This window comes from Tenrec ecaudatus, chromosome Y (genome assembly GCF_050624435.1).
Source record: "Tenrec ecaudatus isolate mTenEca1 chromosome Y, mTenEca1.hap1, whole genome shotgun sequence".
NCBI lineage: Eukaryota > Metazoa > Chordata > Mammalia > Afrosoricida > Tenrecidae > Tenrec > Tenrec ecaudatus.
Genome location: NC_134549.1, coordinates 4017561 through 4030364, shown reverse-complemented (window position 1 = coordinate 4030364; position 12804 = coordinate 4017561). Strand labels below are relative to the sequence as shown.

The following is a 12804-nucleotide window of genomic DNA, read 5'->3' as shown; positions in this document are numbered from 1 at the left end:
GTTGGTTGGTGATATTTATTATCTCTTGTCCACTACTTAACTGTCTAGGTATAATTTTTGGTATGTTCTTAGTTACCAGTTATTAGTGGGCTATTGTTTTTCTCTGCCAATATTTAATGATAATTTCTTGCACTGTGTGCTATGATCTGTGTTGCTAGGATTCAAGAAGCTATGTTGCTGGTCCTTCAAATGCCAGCAGGGTCACCCAAAATTAACAGGGTGACCCTGTTAACAGAGCCTCTTCACTAAGAACAGACTATGAAAAAGGATTTGGTTTCCCCCTTTAGACTAAATAGCTGCTGCAAACCCGGGCAATAGAATTGAGACATTTTCTGATACTGAGGGCATCCTGGATAGAACCAGAATATTATTGGGAAGTACCCAAAGGTGTACTTTCATGTTGGAAAGTGCTCAAAATATGACCAAGGAGTAGCTGCTTTCTCACAATAGAATTGACCATGGTAACACACGTGGTGTAAAGTTTATGTGAATGAAGGCTTTCAGAAGCTTCATTTCTTAAGGGAAGCATAACTCAAAGGGAAAAGAAACAGATTTTTAAAAATCTACCAATAATCAGAACTTGAAATGCATGAAGGATGAATATAGGAAAAATGGGAATCATCAAAAACCAAATGGAACCTATATATTGGGTTGATATACTGAGCATTAGTGAGGTGAAATGGAGAGGAATTGGCCTCTTAGAGTGAGAAAGTCACATTATTTACTATCTAGAATAACAATTCAAGAGGAATGGCATGCATTTATTGTCAAAATGGACATTTTAAGATATCTCTTACAGTGCATTGCTGTACATGATACGTTTATATCCATCTGCTAATAAGGAAATCCAATTAATTATGATTGGATTTACTATTTCTATTAGTGGAATTTAAATTACAACTATTATTCAAATTTATCCAAAGCTAGTGATGGAAAGTTAAAGAATTCTGCCAACTTCTTCAGCCTGAAATTTATCAGACATATAATCAGGAAGCATTAATAATTATTGGAAACTTGAAGGTTAGGAGGAGGGAAAAATCAACAGGAAAAATAATAGCAGGTGATAGATATGAAAATAGAAATTACATGATATAATTTTTAAAGCCCAATGACTTGTTCATAGCTAATTGCATTTTTTAAAGCCCACAAGTTACCTATAAACATAGACTTCAGATGAAGCCACAGAAGTCATTTTCATTGTGTCTGTGGGAAGAAACAATGGGGAAACTAAAATCAGGCCAGTGGCTGCCGATGGAACAGGCAATTCATTGCTCATATGTAAGGTCACGTTGAAACTAATGGAAAATTAGGGCAAGTCCAAGAGAACCACAGTAGGCCAGGATACTATATCTTACTTGAATTTCAAGAACAGACCAAGAGCATTCAACATATATTTGATATATTGAATGTAATGACAAAAGACCTCATGAGCTGTGGGAGGACATACTGAAAAGGTCCCATTAACAAAGATAAGAAGAAAAGAACAACCTGTATGTCAAAGAGACTCAGAAACTTGCCCTTAATCACAGTGTAGCTAAGGTTAATGGAAGAAATAATGAAGTTAGAAGAACTGAATAGAAAATTTCAAAGATCAACCCAAGAAGTAAAATATTATAATGAAATGTGCTAAGGACCAGTTAGAAAACCAAAAATATAATTGACATATAATTTATAAAAATTATTAAAAATATAATTGACATATAATTTCAAGCCTGAAGTTACAGTGTTGACAAGATTTTATAGACAAAACATTGAATAATTCAAGAGGCATCCAAAGAAGATGGATAATTGTGCCAAAAAGAATTAATCAACATTCCACCATTTTAGGGAGCAGTGTATGAACAAGATATTGAATAAAAAGTTGAAGCTTCAAAGAACACATTAAACTAAAGGAAGGCTTTGGAAATATAGAATACCAAATACAAGATTTCAGGAAGTGCATGAAACACTGAAGCACTCATTCATCTATGCCAGGTAATTTGGATGATAGCTACTTGGCTAACTGACTGGAAGTGATCCCTATTTGTATCCATCTCAAAGAAAATATGCCCAAACTATAGAATGATATAATTAATATCACAAACAAGAATAATTTTGCTAAAGATGATCCACCAATGGATTCACTGGGAGCTGCCAGAAGTTTCGACCAGATTCAGAAGAGGATGTGGAACTAGTGATATTGCTGATATCAAATGGATGTTTGCTGAGAGCAGAAAATATCAGATACTTTCACCTGCTTTATTGACTATACAAGGCATCTGACTCTGTAGATCATACAGTTTATGTACAGACTTGAAAAGAATAGGAATCTCAGGACTGTACATTAAATCTTTTCAAGGATAAATAAGGGAGACATCAGACAGAGTAAGATATGACAAAGTAACAATTTATAAATTATCAAGGGTACATGAAGGAGATGGGAGCTCTGAGGGAGGCTTAAAAGTGAGGAGCAGATACCAACTGCTCAAATAGAAAGTAAATAATGTTTTCAGAATGATAAAGGCAACAAATGTGCTTGACATACAATGGTTATATGCATGGATTGTGATTAGAGTTGTACAAGCCCCCAATAAAATGATAAGGAAAAAATCAGGAAAGAGGATGTCACATGGTTGTATACTCTCCATTTTTATTTAACAATCTTCATGCTCAACAAATCACAGAAATTGGCTTATATGAAGAAGAATAAGTCATCAGAATTGGAGGCATCAGAACGCGATATGAACATGACACAACCTTGATTGCTGAAAGCAAGGAAGACTTGCTAATGACAATCAAGGATTTCAACTCAATGTAAAGATGACGAAAACTCTCACAATTAGACCAATAGATAACATCATGATAAATGGATAAAACTTTGAAGTTTTCAGCGATTTTGCTTAATGCTTATATCCACACTGAGGGCTCATAGAAGCAGCAGCGAAGAGAGCAAAATACATATTGCATTAGGTAAATCTGCTGCACAAAACTTATTTAGCATATTGAAAAGCAAAAATATTACCTTGAGTACTACAGTGCACCTGACCCAAGCTATGGTGTCTTTTATTGCCTCTTATGAATGTGAAAGTTGGACATGGAATAAAGAAGTCTGAAGTGGAATGAAAGCATTAAACTGTACTCTGAAATAGAGTATGGAAAATACTATGAGCTGCAAGGACAAATCTGTCTTGGAAGAAGACTAGCCAGATGCTCCTTTGAGGCAAGTGTGGTGACACTTCATCTTTTTTTTTTTTTTGCTATAAAAAAGTCATTTTATTGGGGGCTCATACAACTCTTAAAACAATCCATACATCCATCGTGTCAAGCACATTTGTACTTTTGTTGCCATCATCATTCTCAAAACATTTCCTTTCTACTTGAGCTCTTGGTATCAGCTCCTCATTTTAAAAAACATTTTATTAGGGGCTCATACAACTCATCACAATCCATACATATACATACATCAATTGTATAAAGTACATCTGTACATTCTTTACCCTAATCATTTTCAAAGCATTTGTTCTCCACTTAAGCCCTTTGCATCAGGTCCTCGTTTTTTTTCCCCTCTCTTCCTGCTCCCTGCTACCTCATGAGCCCTTGATAATTTATACATCGTTATTTTGTCATATCTTGCCCTATCCAGCGTCTCCCTTCACCCCCTTTTCTGTTGTCCATCCCCCAGAGAGGAGGTCACATGTAGATCCTTGTAATCGGTTCCCCCTTTCCAATCCACTCACCCTCTACTCTCCCAGTATTACCCCTCACACCCCGGGTCCTGAAGGTATCATCCACCCTGGATTCCCTGTGCCTCTTTGACACTTCTTCTTAATATGCATTGGCTGTCTTGTTAGGAGAGAAAAATTCCTGGAGAAAGACATCATACATGGTAACATGGAAGGACAGGAAAAAGAAGGAAGACTTAGTAGACTGATGCAGTGGTGGCAACAGTGGATTTGACCAGATGGCAATTGTGAAGATGATGCAGGACACTGGTTTCTATGGGTGGGAGATGACTGGAAGGCAACTAACAACACCTGATGACAAGAGTGTCCCAGTTGAACAGAGCAGAATTGTCCCTCTTGTCAAGGCTTTCTACTTTATAAGAGAAGAAAGTCTTTTTTCCCATTGGCCCTTATGAATACCAGCCCACTGGATGACTTACTGTCTTATAAGGCTACTTAATTACTATTCCTAAATTCTTCATTTTTCCTCCTTTCCATCTTCAGAAAATTTGCTCAGTATTTGTAGTTTAATCACACCTTAAAGTTACCTGTGATGGTTAAGTGTTAGGTTAACTAGAACATGTTTCTCTCCATTTTTTGACAGTTATGTGTTAATAACTTCTTCTATTTTGTGATCTTATATGGATTTATGGAATCTAACAATGTCATTAATGAAGGAAGGGTACAGTGGTTCATAGTTGAGGAATAAAATGTTAAAGAGTGTGAGTGAGTGAGTGAGTGAGTGAGTGAGTGAGTGAGTGAGTGAGTGAAGGTGTTATCTAGAATTTAAAAGGGAACCCAAGCTTTACTCATTGAAGTAGGTGGAGGAAGCCCACATTTAAGGACATATGCTTCATGATTGCATATGAATCAGGGTGAGTAGATAACCATGACTTCCTTCTAAGTGCCTCTGGGTAGAACAGAGTACCTGAGAACTTAACTATGTGGACCAACCAGAAACACTTTCAAAATTAACACAAAGCCTCCATAAAGTCAATTCCAACTCATAACCACCCCCTTTAGGGCTTTGGAGATTTTAAATCTTTGCCAGAGCAGACAACTTAATCTTTCTCACATTGAGCAATTGAGTATGAACAATGCTATCATCACTGTCAATTAATACACAGCCTATGTCTTTCATGACCTCTTTCCCAAGAATTTGACCCTACTCATGTTATAGTAAAGCACAAGTTGTTTCTCTTTTATTCCTAGCTTAGTGCCCTCTACTTTGGGCAAAGCTGGTTTGCAGTCAAAGTATACAAAAGAATATTAAATATTGGTCCTGTGGCATCATTCAGTAAGATTGTTGTTTTCAAGTGGGGATCATTTTGTCTTTGGTAAAATATTAATTATAAGTATGACTAAACTAAACATGAAACATTATTTTTCCTAGTCACTAGAATCATACTAGAATTTTATAGTCGAGTTCACAAGAATTATACAGCCTCTAGTTTTTTGGTTTACCTAGACTTTAAAAAATATTCTGTTGTTCATTTGGAGTTAATACATATATCATTCCATAGTTCAATCACGTCAAGCAGAATTGTAGCATTGCTACCACAATCGGTTCCCAAACATTGCCTCTAGTTTTCAAACTGCTGTTGTACCCAGAATCTTCTTTTTGGAACAACAATACCTGTCCTTCCAAGAGTCTGTTGATGTGTTACTTTGTTGGACTAATTCCCTAGAAAACTCAAAACTGAATTTCTTAAGAGACTGTTGATACTTCTCACAATGCTTTATCCCCTTCTGGGTATTCCACTTCTACTAATAAAGTTTCTCACCCCCTTTACCTTTTTATCTTTGCTTTAAAGTAATTATTTACCATTTGATCTCAGATAATTTAAAAAAGTGACCAGTATTCACTGGCAATATTCTTTATAACATGAGGAAAGCTCTTATATCGCTAACAAGTTCTCTCAGGGAATAGTTGTGGTTTAAGATTTATGGAATATCTCAGGGTGTATCGCTAACAGCTTCTATCAGGGAGTAGTTGTGGTTTGTGGAATATCTCAGTGTGACCATGTTCTAGAGTTCAGGAGTCTCAATGAGTACTGCAAATTCAGATCTTTTAAGAATTAAAAAATCTATATTTTTCTCTCCTTTTATCAGGATCGATCTATTACCTTGAATGAATAGTTGGTAGTGATGCCCAACACCACATGGCCCTTCTGGTCTTAAAGTAGATTAAGTTGTTGATCCTGTGGGTACTACTTTCTTCTCTTAGACTTTGGATTGGGTTGCCCCCCGCCCCCCAGACCCACATCCCTTTCTTTATTGTTCTAACAAAGGTCAGGAATGTTTTCTGGTGTCTGGGTAGATGAAGCTTTTGTTCTGTGGACTGTTAATTCTGTAGAAAGTTTAATTTCTGAATCTATTTTTCCCTAGCATTTTATATTTATCAAAATCAGCCCAATAGTTATAATCTTAAATGTTGATAAAGTATGCTATTATAAAGACATATGCAATCGTCAAGTGCTTAAGCAGGGCTAATAAATGAGGAAAGCACATTAAACATCTTTGGTTTGAGAGTGATAATGAATGAAATTACTTTAATTTGTATTGATTCACAGTTGACAAGGAAAGTTAAAAATCTGGAAAAAGAAACCATAATATGGTGTACCAAATTGGAAAACAATGATGAAGTACTTCTAAAAATGGCTGAAGAGGTAAGATCGTTTTTTTTGTTTTGTTTTGTTTTTAACATTTTATTAGGGACTCATACAACTCTTACCACAATCCATACATATACATACATCAATTGTATAAAGCACATCCATACATTCCCTGCCCCAAACATTCTCAAGGCATTTGCTCTTCACTTAAGCCTTTTGCATCAGGTCCTCTTTTTTTTCCCCTCCCTCCCCGCTCCCCGCTTGCTCATGTGCCCTTGGTAATTTATACATCGTTATTTTGTCATATCTTGCCCTATCCGGAGTCTCCCTTCCCCCCTTCTCTGCTGTCCCTCTCCCAGGGAAGAGGTCACATGTGGATCCTTGTAATCAGTTCCCCCTTTCCAACCCACTCACCCTCCACTCTCCCAGCATCGTCCCTCACACCCTTGGTCCTGAAGGTATCATCCACCCTGGGTTCCCTGTACCTCCAACCCTCATATGCACCAGTGTACAGCCTCTGTCCTATCCAGCCCTGCAAGGTAGAATTCGGATCATGGTAGTTGGAGGGAGGAAGCATCCAGGATCTGGGGGAAAGCTGTGTTCTTCATCGATACTACCTCACACCCTAATTAACCCATCTCCTCTCCTTAACCCCTCTATGAGGGGATCTCCATTGGTCGACACTTGGGCCTTGGGTCTCCACTCTGCACTTCCCCCTTCATTTAATATGATATATATATATATACATACATACACATACATATATACATATACACATACATACACACACTTATATCTTTTTTTTTTGCATGATGCCTTATATCTGGTCCCTTGGGCACCTCGTGATCGCACTGGCCGGTGTGCTTCTTCCATGTGGGCTTATTTGCTTCTGAGCTAGATGGCCGCTTGTTCACCTTCAAGCCTTTAAGACCCCAGACACTATCTCTTTTGATAGCCGGGCACCATCAGCTTTCTTCACCACATTTGCTTATGCACCCATTTGTCTTCAGCGATCCTATCATGGAGGTGTGCAGTCAATGATATGATTTTTTGTTCTTTGATGCCTGGTAACTGATCCCTTTGGGACCACTCGATCACACAGGCTGGTGTGTTCTTCCATGTGGACTTTGTTGCTTCTGAGCTAGATGGCCGCTTGTTTATCTTCAAGCCTTTAAGACCCCAGTCACTATCTCTTTTGATAGCCGGGCACCATCAGCTTTCTTCACCACATTTACTTGTTCACCCACTTTGGCTCCAGCCGTTGTGTCGGGAGAGTGAGCATCATAGAGTTCCAATTTAATAAAAGAAGGTATTCATGCATTGAGGGAGTGTTTGAGTAGAGGCCCAAGGTCCTTCCACCACCGTAATACTTGACCTATAAATATAGACACATCGATCTATTTCCCCATCCTCCTATATATATTTGCATGTACATATCTTTGTCTAGACCTCCATGAATGCCCTTGGACTCCTAGCTCTTTCCTCCATCTCCCTTGACTTTCCTCCTGCCCTACTACCATGCTTCATCGCCACCTGGGCTAGAGTATACCTCTTCTCTAAGCAACCTTACCCTTGATCATTTCCACCAGGCCTGCCACTCCCCCTTCTCTACCATTTGGGGTCCCATGTTTTTCCCTTGTCCCTGGGTTTGTTAACACCACTTCCTTACCCCCCCTAACCCCCCACCCCAAGTCCCCCCAGAACTGTCGGTCCTGTTGTTTTTCCTCCAGATAGTTCATCCAGCCTGTCCTATTCAGACAGACCTGTGGAGTCACTAACATGCACGAAAACTAGACAGAGGAAAACAAAGCAACAGTATACAACCAGACAACAAAACAACAAAAACAAACCACTGACAAAGAACAGAACAAAACAGTTCACAAGAGAAAAGCTTCTAGTTAGTTCAGGGATCGTTTGCTGGCCCTTAGGAGCCTTTTCCAGTCCAGTCTGTTGGGGCACCACGCCCTGGCCCCAAAGTCCACTTTCAGCATTCCCTGGGGACCTTGCCACTCCATTCCCTTGCTGTTCCGCTGCACTCCCCCAGTGATTTGCCTCGGTGTGGTGGGATCAAGTCAGGTGCAATTCCCACACTGTGTAGTTTTATTGACTCTTTTATGTGTACTTATTTAAATAATTTCTTCCCAATAAATTAGTATATGTTGGTGTTGTGAACAAGTAAAATGGTTTCAATTTTGTTTTTTCTTATGGAAAATTTGAGATTACACTCATTCTGACCTGTTAAAATTGGTATGCTGACCACTCTTAAAGAGTTCCGATGATTCATCGGGTTATGTGTTGGGCTTGTATTTGAAAGGTCAAACTTAAAAGCTATGTGAGGAGAAGAAATGTAGCTATCTTGCTCTTATAGGGATGTGCAATTTCAGAAAAACTGGGACAGTTTTATTCTGTCCTATAGAGCTGTAGAAAATTAGATTTCACTCAGCAGCACTGAGTTGGATCTCAGCCTCAGCTCACTCGAATATTTCTTTTTAATTTTATTTCTGATAATACCCAAAAAGTTACACTTCTTAAAAAATCTAGGTCATGCAGAGTCTTCTGGCTCAGGGGCTACATTTTGAGAGCCTCTTCTCTCTTTTCTTTTTGTTTTTACCTTCGTTCTAGTACAGAGGGGAAATTGTTAACTCAGTTGTTTAGCTTCCTTCATTTTTCCTTTCCCAGAAAAGTACCTTTTTTCAAAATTTTATTATAAATGAGATGTATTTTGTTTGCAACTGCTAGATTTTTCTTTTAAAAACTTGATAAGACTAAAATAAGATATCAGAGGAGAAAATCTTAGGGTATACAAATTGATACATTTTCAAAATTGTTAGAAAGGAATTGCAATCCCCATGGAAAAAATCAAACTCTTACAAACCAACTAGTCTTGCTATCTGAAATTTTATATTTTTTACTTAAAATGAAAAAGAATATTTTACATGAGTGCCACATGTCTAAACAAAACAAATTCCAAGATATAAAACAAATATAATGCTGGCTGTGATTGGTATGATTGTGTATTATTGTGCTTGGTCCTTTCTTCTCAGTATTTGACCCTTACTGAAAAATGCAGTCATTTGTTAACTGAGGTGATCATCCTTTGTTTTCATATAGATTTTGCACTTTTCTACTTACAGAAAGTTGTTCATGATAAAGACCTTTCAAATAAAACTACAACAGCTAGAGAAGCTGTGCAGAGCTCTTAAAATTAAGGTGACCAGATTTTAACATTGGTAATGGGGGACACCATTAACCAGGGGTGGGGGGTAGGGTGGGGTGGCGTGTTCTTGATTACAAATTTGGTCTATATGGAGCAAAAAAAAAAATTCATAGAACGCAAAAATAGTATTCTAATGTTTTTTTTAAATTTCAGCATAATACAACTTACAAGTATAATACATTAAAATTATGTATAGTATTATTTTATTCTTTGGCATATTTCTCATTTGAGTGAATTTTTTTAGTAGATTGCTGTCATTGTTTAAAAGGTCATGAACATTTTCAAAAGAATTAGTTAAATTATATTTCACACATGAAATGGCTTTCAAAGTCTCAACACTTAATTGTAACTTTTCTAATGTCCACACGTTATTTACTATAGAAAAAAACGCGTTCAGTTATAGCATTAGTTCCTGGTATTCTACAATTTATTACACTTTTGTATGGAACATGGTTTGTTTCAAAATGATGAAATATTTCTAACCATTTGTTCTCTATTGTGATTTTTCTTGATGCCTAAGATTTAACCTTTTCTTATCAATATGTTTTTAATAATGATTTTTAATAATGATTTAACCTTTTCTTATCAATATATTTTTAATAATGATTTAATAATATATTTTTAATAAAAAGAACATTTTCGGACATATTACTATATGGGAAATTTTGAGTAATATGATCGAATGATTTTTGCACATCATTTCAATTAAGTTCTTGTTTCAATACAACCCAATGAAAATGTTCAATATCATTGTAATGTACTGTCCACTCTTTTAAATAATCTGTGCAGTTACTATAGAACTTTTTAACATGATTCATGATATCTGCACGATTTATTGCATCTAGTTCTTCTATCTGGCTTATACTATTATGGATAGTTAATGGAAGAAATTTATTTTCTAACAGCTCTTGACACTGAAATTTTAAATTATTAACTTCATTTGCTACTTCGATTACATGTCGGAGCCAGCTGATGAGTCGAACAGTCCTGAAAGGGGGAGTGAGGATTAAGGATAAAAAGAGAGACAGAAAATATTTGGAGGGCGACATTCTGATGGACTGAAGCACCCGAGTTTATTCTACACACTCCTTATATCCATGCAGAAGCAACCCGGGGTTAATTATATCATTGTTAAGCAAGCACATTTGATACACATAGCAACCCTTATCTTCTGCCAAGCCAGACATCCTTGAGAAAATTAAACCACCTGTTTTTCCCAGACCTCTCATACTTTCTTGTCCTTGACAGTCTGTTCAAATGTAAAGTCACAGAAGAAATCAGCAAACAATGACACATAGGCCATGAGACTTCTCAGACATTTCAAGGCTGAGTCTTAATGGCTTTCAACATTTACCGAAATTTTGTCACCTTCAATAAGTTTTACAGCATTTTGAAAAAGAGCTGCTTGATTGTGTATAAACTCTAGACACATTTTTGAAGATTCCTTTTCAAAATCCTCTTCTAAAATTCTAGGACATTTATCCTGTTAAAGAAAGTAGGATTTCAAAGGATCATTTTCAAAATTCTTTTGACAGCTGGCAAAGAGCTAACCAGCGTGTTTTACTGTATCCAAATATTTTCTGATATTCAACTTCCACAAATTTCTTTAAGCATTTCAACATGCAGTGTATATATAGAAATAAGAATATAGTTTAATAATATTTTCCTCATCTAAGGGCAACAAATCAGCAGCTGTTTTTTTTAAACTCTTTTAAATCATTTTATTGATCTAATTCAATTTTATCAAGCATACTTGTACAGTTATGGCCACCATCATTTTCAAAACAATTTCTTTCTTCTTGAACTCTTTTATATCAGCTCCCCTTTATCTCCTTCCTCCCACACCCTACCCCCTAGGAACCCTTTTTCTTATAATTTTTTTCCCTCAAGACTGTAACTCTTTACAGGAGCAGAAAGCAATGCAATAGGATTAGACTCAAACCTCTGGAGTCAGATAACCCTGGGGTTAAGTCCTGATTCCAGTGTTTACCTAAATTCTCTAAGCTGACATTTCCACATCTGAAAAGAAAGATGTTCATAAAACCTATCTCCTGGGGTTTCAATAAGGTGTAAATAGGAATGAATGTCAAGGGCTTAACGCTGAACATGGCACTCAGAAAATGTAACCTATCCTTTGGAAGCGTAGGTTCTCATTCTACACCTGAGTAACTGATCTCTATGAAGAAACTAAAAACAATGTAAAGACAGAATTACTGGTATACAGGATTACACATTGGGCTGCTAACCACAAGGTAAGCAGTTCAAAACTATCAGCTTCTCCAGGGGAGCCAGATGAGGCTTTCTACTCCTGTAAAGATTTACAGTCTTGGAAACCTACAGGCAGCTCCACTCTGTCCTATAGGGTCACTACAGTAAAAAAATGATTTGATGACAGTGACTGGTGCTTTGAGTTCTAATGTCAAAATTATCAATGATGAATAAAGTAAAAGGAAATTGGCAGAAATGTTCCAAAATAAAATCCCTAAATAACTTCCAATGTTTTTTAGGTACACTTGCAATTTTCATTTATTTGATCTCAGGTGATTCATAAAAAGGCTAAAAAAATGAAAATGCACACACACTTAAGCATCAAAGCAGGCATTCTCCTCAAAGATGTTAGTATCTGCAAAGATGATGGGCTTAAAAAAAATATTGCACCTGGACAACTCTCAATAAGGACTATCTTAAAGACTTCTCCCTCCTTTTCTTGGCTTGGGTGGGGCGTGCATTCCCTGTCTCTGTTATGTATGGAGGCAGAAGGAGTCCTCTGGTCCCCTCTGTGTCATGTCTTCGGTGCCGGTGGCTAACAGTCCACTGGTTCTAGCCTCAAACGCCGGGAAAAGGGAAAAAAAACAAACTTCTCGTTACCACTTCCGTTCCAGAGGCAAGATTAAAGGTGCTTTCTGCCTGAGCCCTTAAAATGTATCCGTGGTAAACGTACTACCTGGTGACACTGCTAAATTTAGCTGCTGTGTTAGACCAGGCTGTGACAAGGGCACAGAGTCCTTTGGAGGAATTGGAGAGAGGGGCTTTCAGACCTCACGCCAATCAGCAGCTGTTTGAATGGCTTTATGTATTATGTGCGCTGCACAATCAACACGAATAATGTTTTGATTAAGGTTTTTGTTTAATTTATAAAAAATATTATTTGTACCTCTTCTTTCTTTTCTCCAAAATTTGCGCTCATGTTGTCTGCACAATATGCAATCATTTTATCTTTTAAATAGTTTTCTTTTCCAAAATATTAAAAATGGAACTGAAAATTATTTCA

At 37.0% G+C, this 12804-nt stretch overlaps 1 non-coding gene across 1 annotated transcript; it reads left to right on the top strand.

Annotated features, from left to right (window-relative positions):
• Positions 1 to 12230: 12230 nt before the first annotated feature.
• On the top strand, positions 12231 to 12377 carry LOC142435722 (small nucleolar RNA SNORA57). The gene has a single exon (XR_012781603.1). It is a non-coding gene; the product is annotated as a small nucleolar RNA SNORA57 (small nucleolar RNA).
• Positions 12378 to 12804: the final 427 nt, after the last annotated feature.